This window comes from Pseudonaja textilis, chromosome 5 (assembly GCF_049901715.1).
Source record: "Pseudonaja textilis isolate UNSWEBS1 chromosome 5, rPseTex1.2, whole genome shotgun sequence".
Lineage (NCBI taxonomy): Eukaryota > Metazoa > Chordata > Lepidosauria > Squamata > Elapidae > Pseudonaja > Pseudonaja textilis.
The window spans coordinates 29,825,631-29,845,081 of NC_141994.1; the positions used below are offsets into that span (position 1 = coordinate 29,825,631).

Consider the following 19,451-nt stretch of genomic DNA (forward strand, 5'->3'; position numbering starts at 1 on the left):
CGCAAGGTTGAGGTCTTTTTAGCTAGCAGTCGCCTCTGTAGGTTGAGATCCTTGACCCCACAAACTAATTGATCGAGGAGCATGTCCTCCAGGTATGTTCCAAACCCGCAGTGCAGGGCTGCTGTTCTGAGGGCGGCCATATATTGATTGATGGTCTCCTTACTTGATTGCTTCCTCATACGGGAACGTGAACCTCCTGGCGATTTGTGAAGGTCTGGGAGCGTAGTGGTTAGTGAGGATCTCAAGCAACCGGACCACGGAACGTTTTTAATTCTCTCGGCGCTCACGAGTGCTGCGGCGGTATCGTAAACGGTGGCTCCGCAGTAGATTAGGAAATAGGATTTTTCCGATGCTCTCCCGCATCCGCCAGGCCGACCGCATCGATGTAATGATTGAAACGGTTCTTATACGATTCCCACTTCTCTTCGTCTGGTTTAAACGCGGGGAATACTGGGTTGGAACTCATGGTGCTGGAACGGCTGGGCTACCTGCGGAAAAAATCTCTCTGGGACTACGAGCGCTCGTGAGTTACTAGTGAAATCAGCTCTGGAGAGGTTTTTTGCTAACCTCTCTTTCTCTCTCTGGGTTACCACGTTGGCTGCTAGCCGTTGGAGGTGTCTAGATTCGCGCCAAAAAAGTGGGCGTTAGTGACTCTCTACAGCGCTGTGCTGTGATTCCTACTGGCTCGAAATTCAAATGACACCCGTTTGAATTTCGCGCCAAATGCAGAGCGGCTGCGGCTCGCAGCGCTTCACTTTCCCCGTAGCGGGGCTAACAAGCGGCTACAGACGCTTCTAACTTTTTGACTCAGACCGCTTTCTCTGGCTGCGGATCTGCGTTTGCTCTTTTTGATCGCTCGTTTTGTTAGCTGACCGCTCTCTCTGGCTGCGGATCAGCGTTTCCTATCGCCAGCCGATCGCTCTCTCTGGGCTGCGGATCGGGTGGCTAGTGACTCAGCGGTTGCAAGGTGCATCTGGTAGCCATCCCATCCTCGTCGCCAGTGTTAAGTTTGAGCAATGAGAGGCTGAACCAGAGCATGAGTGCAACAGTACTTTATTTTACAAATAAAGGGCTGACCGTGCTTGCCAAGCCTGGAACTGGCTCGCAGCAATCAGCCCAGTTGGACCCCGCAGCCTGCTTTTATAGCTGGCTGCTGGGGAGAACCAACCAATGGGAATGGGGGAATATCGCCCACACAAAGTGAGTGGACCTGAGTGAGAACTCCTTGAGTCCTCAGGACATAACACCACCCATGCCAAATAACCTTGGTGAGCAGGAAGGGAGGGGAATAGGCTCGCTGGAAGATAAGGTTGGACAGTGGGGACCAAGCACTTAGCGTGGCTTTGATAGCAACTGGCTGGCTGGCTTGCCGCAAATCCACCATCTGTCATTGTTTGCCCATGGCTGCTACAGCTGGGACTTGGCAGGTGGCCATGTGGTCGCCCTGCACATCCAGTAGGCCAGGTCATGTGCCTCCCCCACTGTGTCTCTGCCTCTGTATGCTACTTGGAGAGCCAGCCCAGTGGTTGTAGTGCTCCACCTCCACCTGCACTGCATGGACTGAGGAGCCCCATAGTGCAGCAGCCGAGGGGCCGGTAGGCTTCTGCTGCTGGACATACTTCTCCTACTATGCATACGCTGGCAGGCATCCACCTGGGGCGGGCTGTGGTCAGGGCAGCAGGGACTGGTTCCTCAAAGTCTCTAGGGTGGCCCTGCAGGCCAAATCTGGATCCATCATGGGCCTTATGCTTGACATGTCTGTTCTAAATGATTCCTCTGTTCCTCATAATTAGTCAAGATGATCTGTGGACTTTTTCCACCTTTGTTATGTTCTTATTTTGCAGTAGTTCAGTTTGAGCTTTGGTGTATTCTCTGGGATGTAATCCTAATGTCTGCTGTATTTTTAAAAAACATTTAAAATTATCTTTTGGAGAGGCATTGATGACAATATAAACTTATTTTGGGGATTATACATCAGCAGATTCCAAATGTCACGCAGTCACCTTGAACTATAAGATGTGCCATAAATAGATTTAATAATAATAATAAGTGACAACCTTCAAATAAATTGGGCCATCAACTTAATCATATTAGCAGAGTACCAGGTTCAAAAAGGCTGGATCTCCTGAGAACACAGAACAGTGGTATTATTATTTTTTAGTTTTTTGTTTTTGTTTTACATATATATTAATTTGGTTTATTTAGATTTTTAGATTTTTTATTTAGATTTTTATTTATTGTTTTGTTTGTATTCTGTTCACATTTTTTCAGTTCCTCTTTTCTGTAGTATTAAGAAAATAAAATTATTTATAAAAATATTTTAAAAGGTTAATTTATAGAAATGCTGTGAGAAGAACAGTATATTAATATTTTTCTTCTGCAGATGGAAACCTAAATCTAAAATTTAGTAAATGAACTTCAAAATCAAACCAGTGAATTAATGGAAGAAATGATATTTTAAACAATATTGCATAATTCATACACATTATGCAAAGATATAGAAATGGATCTGATGTTGGGGAAAGCAGAAGTAAAGGGAAGAGGATATGCAGGAGCAAGATGGATGGACTCAGTTACAAGGGCGATGAGTGCACTTTGGAAAGATCTGGGATATCAGTTTAGGGATAGATCATTATGGAGCAAATCAATGTGTTGTTAGTAGCTGAAAACTACTTCAACATAATTCTTAGCTTTCTAAACATCACTGTTTAAAATATAGCAGTAATTCATACTTCATTTTTATTGTAAACGAAGTACAAATAGACCACGCTGTGACCATTTACCCACATTATGCAATTATTTTCTCTCCAATCTATATCCACTTATTTGTAAACAGTAACAAGCAATCAGTTCTAATGATGGCTTTGATACTTCTGGAAGTAAGCAAATGATGTCAAACTGCATTCAATACAATTTTTTTTCTTTTTTCTTTCATTTTTATCCTGTCTTTCAAATCTGCTCTATATTCAAGGCAACATTTTATAAATAAAATCAGAATATACAAAGTTAAAATATGAAACTAAAATTAATACTAAGTCCATAACATGGGACAAAAAAAGTGTATTCATAATGCTCTGAGAGAAGAGCTAAATGTAATTCATAAGAAAGAGTAGTCTATTGCTACGGAGCATAGCAAGGAAATACCATGTCCATGACTGAAAGATGAGGCTCTACAGTGGAGGCATCACGGAAATGACAACTGTTGCAGATCATAACTGCAGTCTTGTTCATAATGCAGTAAGAGATGCCTTAGCAATGCCTTGTTACTAGGACTCCTCTATAATATTGCATGGACATATGATACAAATTGAAAAACAGAATCAGCAGCAGGAAGAGGTTTCCACTGAAGATCACTTTAGTCTGCTTTTGTAATAAATAAATAATAAATTGTACTTTTTAAATGTGAAAATAATTTAATATGTTACTGTTGGAAAAAGTTATGGGAAAACTTTCATACTTAATATTAGCAGTTTCAGATAAGTGTCATATTTAATATCATTCTATACAAAGGAAGTATAAAACTATTTGATTTGAATTATGTGTCATATAATTGGATGCAAAGCTTTGGAACAATATAGTTTTGTTTTTTAAAAAACTGTTTTCAGGACTTGAAGCATACAAAAAGAGAATTTATCATTTCTTCATTTAATACAAGAAACAAATTCTGAGCTCTGAGCCAATTGTTTTATTTTCTGTAAGAACTGCAATTTAGCATATGAGAATCCTAGAACTTAATTGACTGTTTTGCCACTCTCTTAAAAAGCAGAGCAATACCTATCTTACAAATATATGTTAAGATGCATTTCAATAAGAATACTAATTAGTTAGTACAACTGATAACAAAGTACATTAAAATATAATTGCTAAGATACTTGCACAAATAGATAATCACAGAAATTAAAGCCATAATACTGTTATTTTGTAAACTCAGGTTTCAGTTTAATGGCAAAATGCTAATGTAATAGGGTACGGGAAAACATGATATTCTAATGAATTCCAGAAGGGTATCCATGTAATGTTATTGCAGTAAAAGTCATGTGATCACTCCTTGAAAACTAATGAATTGTGACATAAACATTTGTGGACTACAGCCAAATTAAATTTATCTATGATCAGAAGCTCAAACCAACAGGGTTCTAATTTTGAATATATGATGTTGCATTTAGATGGCTATATAGCACCACAGGAACCTGATAATATATCAACCACTCAGCAGTTCAATAGTCTCTCTCACTGAGCAAGTCAAGGTGATTTCTGGTACAGCATAAGACTACCTAGATTTCTTATCTCCCATAATGATAATAGGCTTCTCCTAATTAGTATCTAGCCTCAAGCATACAGCAGGATACATGCTTGCGAGAAATTTTGTCCAGGTGGTCTTGGTATTGTAAAAGCATAGAAACTTTCTATTTCCTGTAAATCAGTATATCATCTTCTAGTTAGCTTTGGTCTAATAAATGCCAAAGATCACTGCTGAAGTGGAAGAACAACTAATATTGACTAATAGATCTTGTTTTAATCTGAGGAATTTTCCATTCTCTCTGTCACAGATACTGCAAGACATCTGGTTGATTTGTGCAACATGGAAATGTTTGGATAGTTTCCACTATAATTCCTAAGTGCTCTCTTCCTTCCACTAGAACTCATTCAGCATCTTGATTTATCAGGAAGCTAAGAAGCAGATAGACAGAGTACATATGTAGGAGCTCTCGTGTCTAATCAGCTGTACATGGAGTCAGGTCTGTGTTCAAGTTCATTTGAAATACTATATTAATGAAAACATCAAAGAATGCCTTTTTTCAGCTTCCATTGCACTGACACAGCACACTCCAGCATATCTTCCATCAATTTGTAAGGTTCATATGAATCATTTATAGCATATAGATCTTGAGAATATGACCAAAGAATGAAGCGGGATTATATCTACCACTAGTTTAGTTAACCATTGTGCTTTCTGGTCCACAAATTGGGACTGGCTCCATAGTTAAATGAGTGGTCAATGCTTCCTTAAATGTGGATGTGCCGTTGTATCTTAATGGAGATGTAATGGTATGTGGGAATGACCTTGGGAGACTGGGCCCAGAGATGCTGCTTAGGGAATCATCATATAAGGGACAGTATAATTCACAGCTGAATAATCCAGTAGAACAAGATGCTCAGAAGAGACTCTCTCTAATTTCCAAGTTATAAAGGGATGGGGAAAATTGCACTTTCAGAGTGTGAGTTTCTGCTAATGTAGCCTTACAATATAATAGAATTACTGATCTTGTTTTCTGTCTGCTCACCTAGTAAAGCTGATACCAGACTTTGTTGAAAAAAAAACTCCTTAAATGTAGAAATACTCACTGATTATAAATATGTCCAAAATATTTGATTTTGTGATAAGATGAAATAAAATAAATTATAACCTAAGAACTCCACATATATCTGAATAAAACTGGTTTTCTGGATACATTCCTTTGAAATATCATGCAAGTTACAATACTGAAACAGTTTTTTTTTTCCCAAAGTAAATTTTTATTAATCATATTTCCACCATCATACCACACTTCCATTCACTACAGCATTCCAGTATCGGTATTCACTCATATTGACATAGTTTCTAATTATATAGGTTACTATTCTATATTCTATAGTATATATTATACTATTATATAATTATTTCTACATTTAACATATAACACATATATAACACAATACAGAACGGACACAATACAGAAGCCTGATGATGGCAGATGAGATTTTGCCGAAACGTTGTTACAACTTTAAAAGCACAACTACAATGATGTGGGAAAACACCCAAACAAAGCTGAATACCATACATGTAAGTACCTGCAAAAACTTAAGAGAAAATTATCTATATCTATATCTATATCTATATCTATATCTATATCTATATCTATATCTATATCTATATCTATATCTATATCTATCTATCTATCTATCTATCTATCTATCTATCTATCTATCTATCTTTGGTTATTCAGGTTTTCTCCCGTGTAAAATTGGAAGTATCTAGGCAACGTTTCGATGAAGTCTCATTCATCATCTTCAGGCTTGTGTCTCCGGCTTTGTGCTTCTCAGAGTAATGTGAGCTTGCAGCTGCTTCTTCCTTTTAACTGCTAGTGGGGGTGTGACTTGATTGGGTCATCAGGCTTCTGTATCATCAGGCTTCTGTATTGCATATTGCGTATTGCATATTGTATATTGTATTGTATAGCCTGATGATGGCAGATGAGATTCTGCCGAAACGTCGCTACAACTTTAAAAGTACAACTATAATGACGTGGGAAAATATCCGAACAAAGCTGAATACCATACATATAGATACCCATGAAAACTTAAGAATATATATATATATATATATATATATATATATATACACACACACACACATATACATATATACACACATATACATATATGTATGTGTGTGTGTGTGTGTGTGTGTGTGTGTATACATATATGTGGATCTTTGGTTGTTCGGGTTTTCTCCCGCGTAAGATTCGAAGTATCTAGGCAACATTTTGATGAAGTCTCATTCATCATCTTCAGGCTTCTGTCTCCGGCTCTGTGCTTCTCAGAGTGATGTGAGATTGCAGCAAAAAAAAAAAAAAGGAAGAAGCAACTGCAATCTCACATCACTCTGAGAAGCACAGAGCCGGAGACAGAAGCCTGAAGATGATGAATGAGACTTCATCGAAACGTTGCCTAGATACTTCGAAGCTTACGCGGGAGAAAACCCGAACAACCAAAGATCCACATACAAATACCCGTGAGAACCTCAGAAAACATATACATATATACGTATATACGTATGTGTGTGTGTATATATATATATATATATATATATATATATATATATATACACACATACACACACACACACACACATGCATACACACTATAGCTCCTACATACTCTTCTTTAACAACTTTATGTCAGTACTGAAACAATTTTTACTCTATTTGTTACATGGAGGTAGATGAGATCCCTACCACCTCTCCTGGATCTCTCAATGGCTTTCAGAACCATATTTTTCTGGATCACCTACAGAGGTGGTATTCAACAGGTTCTGACCAGTTCTGGAGAACCAGTAGCAGAAATTTTGAGTAGTTTGGAGAACCAGCAAATACCACCTCTGACTGGCCCCACCTCATCTACAGTATTCTCTGCCTCCCGAGTCCCAGCTGATCGGCTGGGTCTTCTTTTGTAGCCCTGCACAGGAGAATGGAGCTGGAAAAAAGGTTAATGGGGTGGGGAAGGAATGGGGATTTTGCAGTATCCTTGCCCTGCCATGCCCACCAAGCCAGACCCACAGAACCGGTAGTAAAAATTTTTGAATCCCACCACCAGGCTGGATGAGGCCTTAGGACCACTCTTAATGGTAATGGTACGTCTTCTTGGATATATCCAGAGAGATGTGTCAGACACTACTGCCAAGCACCTAGATCTTTGGCCTATGGTCTCTCTCAAAATTCAATCTTGTTCCATATCATTTGACATATTTATGAAATTGCTGTAGAAAATCATTCAGTATTATGGAGTAAAGGAGATAACTATTTTGATCACCACTATATTTTAAGCTTCCCACAAATAGAAGATAGATAGATAGAATACTTTATTGACCAAGTATGATTGGACACACAAGGAATTTGTCTTGGTGTAAATACTCTCAGTATACATAAAGAAAAGATACATTTGTTAAGAATCAAGAATCATAACGTACAACACTTAATGATAGTCATAGGGTACAATCAACAACCAAATCATGCTAGGAAACAGTCAATATAAATTGTAAGGATACAAGCAACAAAGTTACAGTCCTACAATCACAAGTGGGAGGGGATGGGTGATAAGGAGTGATGAGAAGATTAACAGTAATAGTAGTGCACACTTTAGTTGAACAGTGTTGTGGGAATTATTTATTTAGCAGAGTGATGGCTTTGGGGAAAAAACTGTTCTTGTGTCTAGTTGTTCTGGTGTGCAGTGCTCTATAGCATCGTTTTGAGGGAAGGAGTTGAAATTCTAAGGAACCAATCAGTGCTCTTTGGTATTATTCATCTCAGTAATGGACAGTTGAAGGGGACAAGGTAAAAGTAAAACTAGAAAAGATGGAAGTGCTGTTGATAAGAAAAAAATATCTGGCTTATAAAATTAAAATGAAGCTTCTCTACATGCAGTTGTGCTTACCTAGAAGTAAAATACTCCTAGTTTGGGAAAGCTCTAACAATTGCCACTGAAATATAAATTACAACTTTAATTCAGCTAGAATAACTGTCAAGATTGAAGCCTCTTATGCTTCTTCTGAACCATATCGCTTTTCAACTTGCTAAAGAACTGGGGAGAGGGAGGAGGAGAGATGGAATGCAGAGGCTCCAGACTTTCACCATGAGAACCAAGTACCCACCAAGGACACTTCTGCAAAGATACGGATTATTCCCCAAACAAAAGACTGATTCATAAATTTGAGCTGGTTTTGGTTCTTCAATGATGTATTTAATAAAGTTTTGCTTTTGGGACCTTGAAATTCCCTGAAAGTGTCTACTTCTGTTGAGTTCATTAAATGGACCATTGACAGTAACATTTTCACAGGATGAATCTTGTGAATTAATTATTTATTTTATTAATTAAAATAGGTAAGACACACTAAATATATAAGGAATTTATGTGACATTCTAATGTTTCATATTTGAATGATCTTGCATCATCCTGAGCCTGGAGAACATAAGCCATTTCACAAACCATCTCATTCAAAGTATGAAATGCTGATATAAAAGCAGCAATTACGGTACTGAAGAAAAGGATATAATACCTGCTCTTATCCATTAGTGGCTGGGTTGCCACTTAAAATGATAAGCAGAAGAAGAAGCTTTTTTTATCCATTTAAAAACTGTATAAGACAACAATAGTCTGGCAGCAAAGCAGTAATAGTTGAGAGAGCTAGCCAACAACAGTGATGTTAACAAAAGCCCAATGTCTTTTCACATCTCTGGAATACAATATATTAATCCAAAGCTGATGATAAGGCATCTTTTAAACTATCTGAAAGATGACATTTCCAAAGTGTTGATTGTAGTACAGATATGGTAAATATGTTCAAAGTATGTTAGATGTTCAAAGTTTACAGATTTTTACCTGTTCCATGCCTAGAATAAGATTTAAAACATAACACAGAGAAGAAAGATTTAGAGCAAATGTAGCTGTAATCTACAAATCAATCTCTATGTGATTTACACAGATCTACCTGGGTATGCAACTGGCAACTGTTTACAATAGTAATTTTAAGATCAAAATTAGATCATTAGAATCACTATTCAGTAGTATATACTTCAACAGAATATAAAAGTAAGCCGGGACCCCTACTTTATGTACTACTTATTCTGTAGTATTCACTAAATACTATGTAATGTAATGGCTTCTATGGCTTTGTTTTATTTGGCCCGCAGGCCTTGAGTTTGACACCCCTGCCTTAGACAGATCAGATAGTTGAGAGAACATCTCCCTATGTCTCAAGAATCTATGGTCTCCACTCAGGGGTGGGATTCAAATTTTTAACGGTTCTGTGGGCGTGGCTTAGGTGGTGGGCATGGCTTGGTGGTCATATTATTGGCTGTGTCACTCACATCGAGGCACGCATCACCTCGCCTGGCCTCTCATGGGGATGAGGATGCTGCAACAGTCATAAGTGTGAAAAATGATCATAAGTCACTTTTTTCAGTGCCATTGTAACTTTGAATGGTCACTCCACACAAGCAAAGTACCAGCAAAGGAGGGAAAAAACTCCAGAGACGTTCCTGAGACAGGAAGTCTAGTCCTGCCAAGAATGTAATAAGGGTTAACAGAGAGGCAGTTTCTGTAAGCAACACCAGAAAGTTTTCTTCCTGCCTTCCTTACAGGACGAGGCCAGTAATTTCTTCTAACAACCGGTTCTCCGAACTGCTTAGAATGTTAGCAACCGGTTCTAGCAAATAGGTGAGAACCGGTAGAATCCCACCCCTGTCTCCGCCTCTATATGCCTGACATAGAAGGAGCTTATTACTTCCCCCATTTTTGGTCTCTTGCTATTTCTGGGGCTCCCACCATCTCATAAAAGAGGAAAAAGCACTCAACCTGATCATCATCAGATTCCTGCAAGGCCAGTAGTTGCTAAAAATGGGATTTGTTGGAATATTGGTCATGAAAGTGATGTATCAACTGTGGCTCTGTTGGTATCTCCCATGATCTTTCTGACACTGACTCTGAGCCTTTCTAGTATACCAAGTTATACAACCTCTGCATCTAGGTTCTAACAACACTTCCACTTCATATCCTGCTTCCTGTTTACTAGAATTGGAGGATGGATAGTGTCTATAAATCTAGGGTGCAGGGGATCCTGTTTCACAAGAAAGATGGATAGAATACAGGGTGGATTTTCATTGATTCTGGCAACTACAAACAAAAAGCTACAGGGTTGATTTGCTTAATCTCTGAGAAATAAATGTTCAAGGTTACAACAGCCCCTCTCCTAAAAAAAACTACTTATGACCTAGTTTCACAGTTTCAATGTCATTTCTTCCTCCCATAGTCATGTGACTTCATTTTAGAATATGAATGAAGAGGATACCGGCACACATTTACAGCAATTTGTAGGATCCCACATCACAATCACATGCTGGGATTCTCTTTGACTTTACAGAAAAAAAAGTACTATAGTGAAAAATGGGTTAACTTAATAACTGCCACATTCACTTAACAACCATTGCAAAACAGGCCATAAAATCAGGTGGTGATCTGTTTTATGATTTTCACAGCTTACAAATGTAATTGCAAGGCTTAGTTATGGTCATAACTCAAGGACTACTTGGACAAATGATGAACATGTAATTGTTATAATGTAATACACTTATTAAATTTGAAACAAGAAGAAAAATAAATGAGAGAATAAATGAAAGTATGATAAAGTAGGCTAAAAGTTTTGGTCATAATGTACAGATGGAACAATGGTAAAATATGTGGTAGAAAGCCTACTAAGATTCTCAGTCCTCCAAGTCATGGTTGTGTAGGAAGTTAGTACCCACCCCTCTCCTAGAAAATTGAAATATCTTAGGAAATATTAAAAAGGCAGAATGTTTCCCCTAAAAAGAGTAGAAACTCAGAAGCAGAAACTCACCTCAGAAGTAGAAGCTCACCTTTGTTAATGGATGGGCCATTAAGGCCTGGGCCAGAATATTTTACATAACAAAGATCTCCAGGTAAAACTATAGCCATTGCCCAAAGCCCTTTCGGTGCATCATCATCCAGCAAGGCTCAACCAAGCCTGAAACTCAGGACAGCCTACAGAGTTGCCCCTGTATGGCTCATGGGAGTCTGACAACCAATCAGAATACAAGCTCCAATTCAAATCCCAACAAAGGTTATAAAACCCAGGCACTCTCAGCATATCCGTCCTTCCTTCTCTTTTCCTTCACCTTGGAGCTTCAAGCCATGTGGTCCTGCTGTCCACCATTAAAACATCTTTCCTAACAGCCTCCATGTTTCCAGTGTTTTTTCCCCATTTGGAACTGAACCCAGAAGGATATTTCTTCCAACAGTTGCCTCAAAGGTGATTTTTCAAGAGGCAACTGGTCTTACCAGAAAGTCCAGTTGCCTCTTGAAAAAGCACTTTGAATGTGCTTGAAAGGATTAAATTTTACACTATGTTATAATCTTAAACAAAAATTTAATAAAATGCTGCATTGTTGGTATATGTCACCAAAGAAACTGCCTAGAATGTATAAAGAAACTTCTATGCTGGAAATGTGATAAGAACATATTTTATCTTATTTGGTAGCTATATAAAAAGTTGTAATATCTTGGATTCAAATACAATGATTCAGAGGATTTTAAAGATGAACATACAATTGAGAAGAAATTTCCTTTTGGAATTGACAGGCAAATAGTTGAAAAAACATCAAGGAATTTTTTTTTGTGAATTATAACTGCAGCAAAATTATTGTATGCACAAAAATGGCAATATTCAGCACTATTCATTATGGAAGAATAGTTTCTGAGATAATTAAAATGACTTCTTCGCTTAAAGACAACATCTTCATTTATTACTGTCTAGAAGCTACTTATGGGGTTTTCTGCATAAAATAGAACAAATAATTATTTAATATGATTTATCCTTTTGATGATTAGACATGATAAATAATAGAAAGAAGACATGTAACCATAGAGGTAAATTTATAATTGTACTTAAAACTGCTGTAAAACAGATTAGGAGCCACTACTTTATATCTTTTTTTCTTCCTTTTCTTCCTTTTCTTCCTTTTCTATTTTTCTTTTTTACAATTTTTGCTTTCTCTTTGATTTGTTTATTTTCCTTTCCTTTTTCTTGCTAATGTTGGCTTGTATCAGTGGTGGGATTCAGCTGGTTTGGTCCAGCGCACTTGCCTGCCTTCCCCGTGGTCCCCAAGGCTGAGCGTGCTTGCCTGCCTTCCTCACTGCCTTCCCCACTGCCTTCCCTGCTGTCCCCGAGGCCCAGCAAACTTGTCAATCTTTCCCACAGTCCCTGAGGCCTAGCATACCTTCCTTCCCCACTGTCTTCTCTATGGTACCCGAGGCCCAGAGCGCTTGCCTGTGGCTGCTGCTTTATTGCTTGCCTGCTGGCAAGCAATGGATGCTGCAGAGACAGATTTCCTACATACCATTCTAAGCCCCTTCCCCCCTTCCCCCCGCCCTTGGGCTGACAAAATAAAAGCCATGACTACCTGCCAAGCCTGCCTGCGAATGCTGGCAAAATGAGGCTAGGGGGAAAAGAAGAGAAGGGCCAATGGAAACACCTCTTTTTCTGCCTCCATTTGTCTGAAATGATGTAGGATTTCCTGCCTAAGCAAGGGTTGGACTAGAAGACCTCCAAGGTCCTTTCCAACTCTGCTATATTATTCTATTCTATTCTACTCTATTCCATTCCATTCTTTTCTATCCTTGTACATTACTGTGTTTCAAGCCAGCATTTCTTCACATATGGCATTTAGAAACTGGGTGATCCCCATATGCAGCTCTATTTCTGGCTCAAATATCACTTTTCCAGGGATTCCCTAGCTGTCATGGTCTTTCTCTGTATCCTTTCCTCTTTCTAGGAACCCTGAATTCAGAATGATCTAGGGTACAGGTGTCAAACTCGATCATATCACATGACGTATTGAGATGTATCGCAATGTTTTTTGCCTTTGTGGAGCCAGGTTAGGTGTGGTCTGCATATGATGCATTCGGCCGGTAGGCCGCTAGTTTGATGCCTCTTATCTAGGTCAATGTGGTTTCTCATATAAAACACTCACAGCCATGGGGCTATCATGAACTGGAGCAGCAATCCAGAAGTGGCACAGTGGTTAGAGTGCAGTACTGCAGGCTACTTCTGCTGCCTGCCGGTTGCCTGCAATTTGGCAGTTAAAATCTCACCAGGCTCAAGGTTGACTCAGCCTTCCATCTTTCCTTCCTGTATCCCACTTTAATGTCTTGCCTGTCTATGATACTAAACTGAAGGTACAACAGCACCCCTTTTGCTGAATGAATCAGCTGTGATTGGAAAAACCTGAGATAATGTCCTTTTAACAGCAACTTGAGCCTACTACTGTAACTCCTTTTGCTAACAGAAATTTCACTTCCGACAATATCAATATCCTATCATCTTGAATCATAACCCTAACACTTCCAGGAGAGCTGCAAAAATTTATTTTAGCTGCCAATCTCTTATGCAGCAAAATGCTCTCTAATTTTATGATTACACAAATATAACATTTTCTATGGTTTCTATGCTATTGCCTGTTTGTAAGATTTCTATTATATCTCATTTATCACAACAAAAATGTGTGAATTTGTAACTCAGTAATTAGCATTGCAGAATTTTATTCATAAAGTGGTTTTATAATTTAGGCAATTAATTTTAAGTATTTAGACAGATTAATACTAGGTCCTGTTGGCCATGATTGACTGACTGATATGGAACATGGCGGGAAACAACATTCAGCTTCAAATGCTGAACAAAAAAGGAATCTCATTTAAATTATTTGCTGATATGACTTTAAACAATTTATTTAATCTTTACCTCTTTTTATGTAAATATCCTTCAACTATGGGTTTAAAAAGTATAATTTAGTGCAGATTTTAGAAAGTATAATTAGATGCCCTGTCATATGGGAAGACAAATTAAAGGTACAATTCACTCTGCTAAAGCAGACCTGCCACCAAGGAGCAACTAATCTTTTGCACAATTCTTGCAACAGAGTATACTCTATTCTCCATAGGGCACATGATTATAGACTTGCAAGGAAACTGGGAGCTAAATTGTTAATCAGTGCAGCTTTACTTTTGCAGTTAAAAAAAAATAGCATGCCACATAAATAGCAAAATCTGTTAATTCACAGCATTTTACAAACTAGCTGCTGGTTTGACATCAGCTATTACCCATTATTTTTACTACACCTAACAGTACCAAGCTGTTATCGATGAGGCAACGGTGTATTTCCAAAAAATGTACTACAGACAGGATGGAACTTCTATGCAACCCATTAATTTTGCAGAATGTATACATGAATGTGATGTAAATCATTCAGCAGAAGCCAGCCTAAGCACAGTATCTGATTAAGTTTGCTGATATTGCCATATATATTTTGGAAAGGAATAGAAAACCTGACAAAAAAACAAAAATATTTGAAACAAACAGAAACAGATGTGCACATACATTAAAACACTCAGTTTTGAATTATAAATTCACCTGTCTTCTGAGAAAAGTCATTATCACTTTATATCGACTTAGCCCATTCTAACTCTTTCAGGTGTGCAATCCTCAAAATTGATACTCATTCCGAGTTAGGGATATTGGAAACTGGGATCCCATGATAGTAAACTAAGACAGGGTGGAATACGGGTAGTCTTTGAGGTACGAACCTATTGGAGCCTGGCCATTAGGCTCTGAGTAAAAAAAACCCTCATCAAATGAATCAGACTCAATTTTACAATTGTTTAAAATGAAATTAATTAATTGAATCAAATGACTCATTAAATGAACGAAGATCTGACTTACTATTTCCTCCAATTTGTTAATTGATTGCTGCCTGAAAAGAGAAGCTTTCCCCTTTGCTGCTGGCCACCCATCAGCTGTTTCCGGATCAACTTTCAGCCTAGAACTAAATTGTCTCCAACAGGCTGCACAGATCTCAGTTTGCAATGCTTAAAAATCTATTTGTTGCTACCAAAAAAACCAACAACACCCACTTGCCACTAGCTTAAGAGTCTCCAGCCTCAGAGGGAGGTGAGGGAGGAGTTTACAGAACAGTTCACTTGTAACAGTAACAGAGATGGAAGGGACCTTGAGGTCATCTAATAGTCTAACCCACTGCTCTCTTAAGACAGTACAGTATTTCTGATAAATACCTATCCAGTCTCTTCTTAAAAGCTTTCAGTGATGGGGCACCCACAACTTCTGGAGGCAATTTAAATTTAAAACTTACAAACTACAGTAATATATGTTTATCTCCAAAATAAAAAACAAGGAAAGACAACAGTTACAGAATGCATTGTGTAAATGCTGGCTAGCATTTCTACAAGCACTTTAAAGGCAAATGCAATCACAATTTATCTTTGCAGAGGACTGTACTTACAAACACAATAGCGAAATACAGTCCTTAAAAAGCAGAGCAGTTCCCAAAGTGTTTGTTTGCAAGGACCATAGAGTAACATTTAAAACAAAAAACAATAATACTTACAGAAGCAAATATAGCACTCCAAGCTTCAAGCTTGAACCAAACAAGAGCCGAGCAGTATGAAAAAAAGCAAAAGCAAACCAGTGCCAGTTCGGGTCTTGTTTGGCTATCTGACCAGGGACAAAACATAAACAAAAAAATCCTGCCAGCTTCTTGTAGTCCCCATTGGCCTAGGCAAGTCATATAAAAATGGCCATTGCTGCAGCAGAAACTGAATCCAAGTCATATGGCTACACGGGCCTCTTTTGGGTCACAATTTTGAATTTTGATTATAAGTACCCTTTGTGAATAAATTCATTTCTGTGAAAACTCGCTAAATAAATGTTCGTACCTGGGGGATTACCTGTACAGAATTGTAAGGGACCTTGGAGGTCTTCTAGTCCAGCCCCCCGCTCAAGCAGGAGGTCCTATACCATTCCAGACAAGTGGTAATCCAGTCTCTTCTTCAAAGCCTCCAGTGATGACGCACCCATAACTTCTGAAGGCAAGCCTGGTTTTTTGTTCATAATTTTATTATTTTTGTTTTCTAAAGAATAAAATATCTATATCTGCCTATATTCTGCCTTATTTCTGCCTAATTTCACTGTTGCATGAATTCAGCTACTGTGCTTCTGAATGTTTATTAACTTTTATTTATTTATTTATTTATCTTTTATCTCATTCCAATTTGACACTGAAAAACTGTTGGAAAAAAGCACTGACACAATAATCAAGCACATTCCTCAGTGTGTAAATTGGCATAAACCTATAACTTTGATTGGTAATGGGTTCTGAAAGGCCACTGCAGATGGATGTTGTACACTGAAATTGCATAATGGCATCTCACTGTTGCTAAATCAAAGAAAAACTTTTGCAGAGAGGCTCAGAAGAGGCACAGAGGGGGGAAAAACACTTCATACCAGTTGCCTCATCTACTGCTCTAGCCAAAACAATTGATAAACCATAATATACCAATAGGAGAAAGTAGTAGGAAAGATGAGAGGTGAGAAAGATGAGAAGGTGAAAAAGATGAGAAGATGACAGGAATATAAGAGTTAAGGGACTTTTGTATATTTCAAAAATCCTTTTTGATTATTCTGTAATTGGAGATGCAGCCTCTACTGAATAGGGCATACTCCTTTCAAAGAACTAGGCTTATTTATTTATTTTATTTATTTATTTTATTTGTCAATCGCTTACAAGATAATAGATATAAGTATAAACATGAGTAAAAATACAGGAAATAGGTACGAATAAATGGGGACAATAGGACAGGGACGGTAGGCATGATGGTGCACTTACAGACCTCTTAGGAATGGGGTGAGGTCAGTAGTGGTTAGTTTGAGGTTAAAGGAGTGGAGCTTAGAGGTTGTAACAACAGAGTCAGGTAGTGCATTCCAGGCATTGACCACTTTGTTGCTGAAGTCAAACTTTCTGCAATCAAGTTTGAAGTGGTTTACATTGAGTTTGTATCTGTTGTGTGCTCTTGTATTGTTGTGGTTGAAGCTGAAGTAGTCATTGACTGGTAGGACATTATAGCAGATAATTTTGTGTGCTACGCTTAGGTCCAACCGTAGGTGGCGTAGTTCAAGGTTGTCTAAGCCCAAAATCTTGGGTATTCTGTTGCGAGCAGAGGAGTGTAGAAATACTTCTGGACTCACTCAATTGTATTAATGTCTGATATGCGGTGCGGATTCCAGACTGATGAGCTGTATTCAAGTATTGGTCTGGCAAAAGTTTTGTATGCTCTAGTTAGCAATTCGATATTTCCAGAGGAGAAGCTTCATAAGATTAGACTTACAACTCTTAATGCCTTTTTGGCAATGAGCTCTGGCGCTTAGATCATTTGATATGAGAACTCCAAGGTCCTTGACAGAGTGAGGATCATCAACGAGGTCATATCTGCCTAGTTTGTATTTGGTGTACTGATTTTTTTTACCAATGTGTAGGACAGAGCATCTGTTGGTTGAGATTTGGAGTTACCAGATGTTTGACCATTCAGACACATAATCAAGGTCACTTTGAAGGATAGTAGCATTGTCAGTGGTGTTGAATAGTTTTACGTCATCCGCAAAGAGGACGCAGTTGCTTATAAGGTGATCGCAAAGGTCATTTATATAGAGTATAAAGAGCGTGGGTCCTAGAACGCTGCCTTGGGGGAGACCACTGTTAACTGGAGCAGGGTGTGATATGGTGCTCCCTATTTTTACTATTTGTTGTCTGAGAGCAATGCAGTAAATCCACTCATGGAGGGATCTGGAAATGCCATAAGAGTTTAGTTTTAACAGTAGTTTGTCGTGTACCACTCAATCAAAGGCTTTGCAGAAGTCTATGTAAATTGTGTCTATAGCTTTACCCTGGTCAAGTAGAGTGGTCCATATGTTTTTGCAGTGTAGGAGTTGTAGATTGCAGGACAATTTTTTCCAGAAACCAAATTGTTTTTTGGAGAGTAGGTTGTTTGACTCTAAGTGGAGAGTGATGAATTGGTTAATGATTGATTCCATTACTTTGCACGTGACACAACACAGTGAGATTGGTCTGTAGTTTTCAACCAGTTTATCTTTTATCTACCAACATTACCAACATTGAAATTATGTATTGATTTTACCTAGTTTCTGCTGGTATGGTAACTATATCCCTTCCTTTGAGAAGCATATCCAAGGGTGGATTTCTACTGAGTCTGCACAGTTTGGAGAACCGGTAAATTGCACCCCTGGTTGAGGAATAACAGGGTGGGGATGATGAGGAATAACTGGGCGGAGCGCCCCTTCCTGCCCACCCACTTCCCATCCTGCCCAGTTATTCTTCATCTCACCCACCACTGCTAACCTGCCTTTACCCACCATTGCTGCCTGCTTTCCACCAATGCCTGCCTGATCTTCCTGGGTGAGTGACACCACAATATAGTTGGGAATGGTGGTGTTTTGCGAGATCTGAGGGTGGGTTAGCAAAGTGCCGCTGCGGCAGCTTATACAAGGCCCCCAGATCCAGGATCGCTGCCTCTACCACCTGCGGGCCTTGAGCAGCCCCCCCCCCCACTCTCCCAAAGCATGCTGAAGGCTGCCTGTTTCCTTTGGGAGGATCATGTTGTTAAGTCCCGTCATGCCTGCCTGCCGCTTTAAGTGTGAGCACCTGCTGCCCCAGCCCTCCAAAAGCATCTCCAAATGGAACAGTGACAGCTGGGGTGGGGGGCATGCTCAAGGTCCCGTTTCAAGGGCCCATCACGCTTAAAGCGGGAGGCTGCCACTTTAAAGCCTGCCGCTTGAAGCGTGATGAACAGGCCCTTGCAACAGGACCTTGAGTACCACACCACCCCAGCTGTCACCGCTCCACTTGGAGATGCTTTTGGAGGGCTGGGGCAGCAGGTGCTCACACTTAAAGTGGTCCCATTGCAAAGTCCCGTCACACTTGCCTGTCACTTTAAAGCCACCAGTTTAAAGCCTGCCTGCCACTCATTGATTTCCATTTAGCATCGCCAGTGCCTCCAGCTCCAGCCACGCAGAGGCAGACGCGAGTGTGTGCTTGCCATTCCCACCTACCCTCCCCCATCCACACGTGGTGACTCTACCCCCAAGGAGGGAGAAGACTGCAGTTTTGCTTCAGCCCACCCTGTTGCTGAATTTCACCGCCACCACCTCCTTGGCCGGCAGCTGATTGTGGGACCACTATCTCCTCAAGTGGCAGCCTCGGTGTTACTCACTGAAAATGGGGGGGAAAACACACACAGAGAGAGAGCTGCCCCAC

General features: G+C 39.3%; 1 protein-coding gene across 2 annotated transcripts in view; it reads right to left on the reverse strand.

Moving 5' to 3' along the window:
- TAFA2 (TAFA chemokine like family member 2) overlaps positions 1–15,762 on the reverse strand; it is a 63,360-nt gene extending 47,598 nt beyond the window's left edge. Inside the window, exons 1-2 of one of the 2 annotated variants that reach the window (XM_087934431.1) lie at positions 15,732–15,762; positions 14,741–14,937 (exon numbers count right to left, since the gene is read on the reverse strand). The gene's annotated coding sequence lies outside the window, so the exon portion shown is untranslated. Of the gene's footprint in view, positions 1–14,740; positions 14,938–15,049; positions 15,200–15,731 lie in introns of those variants that run through there. The other variant, XM_026703922.2, reaches the window with a different exon arrangement.
- Between the last annotated feature and the right edge of the window lie 3,689 nt (positions 15,763–19,451).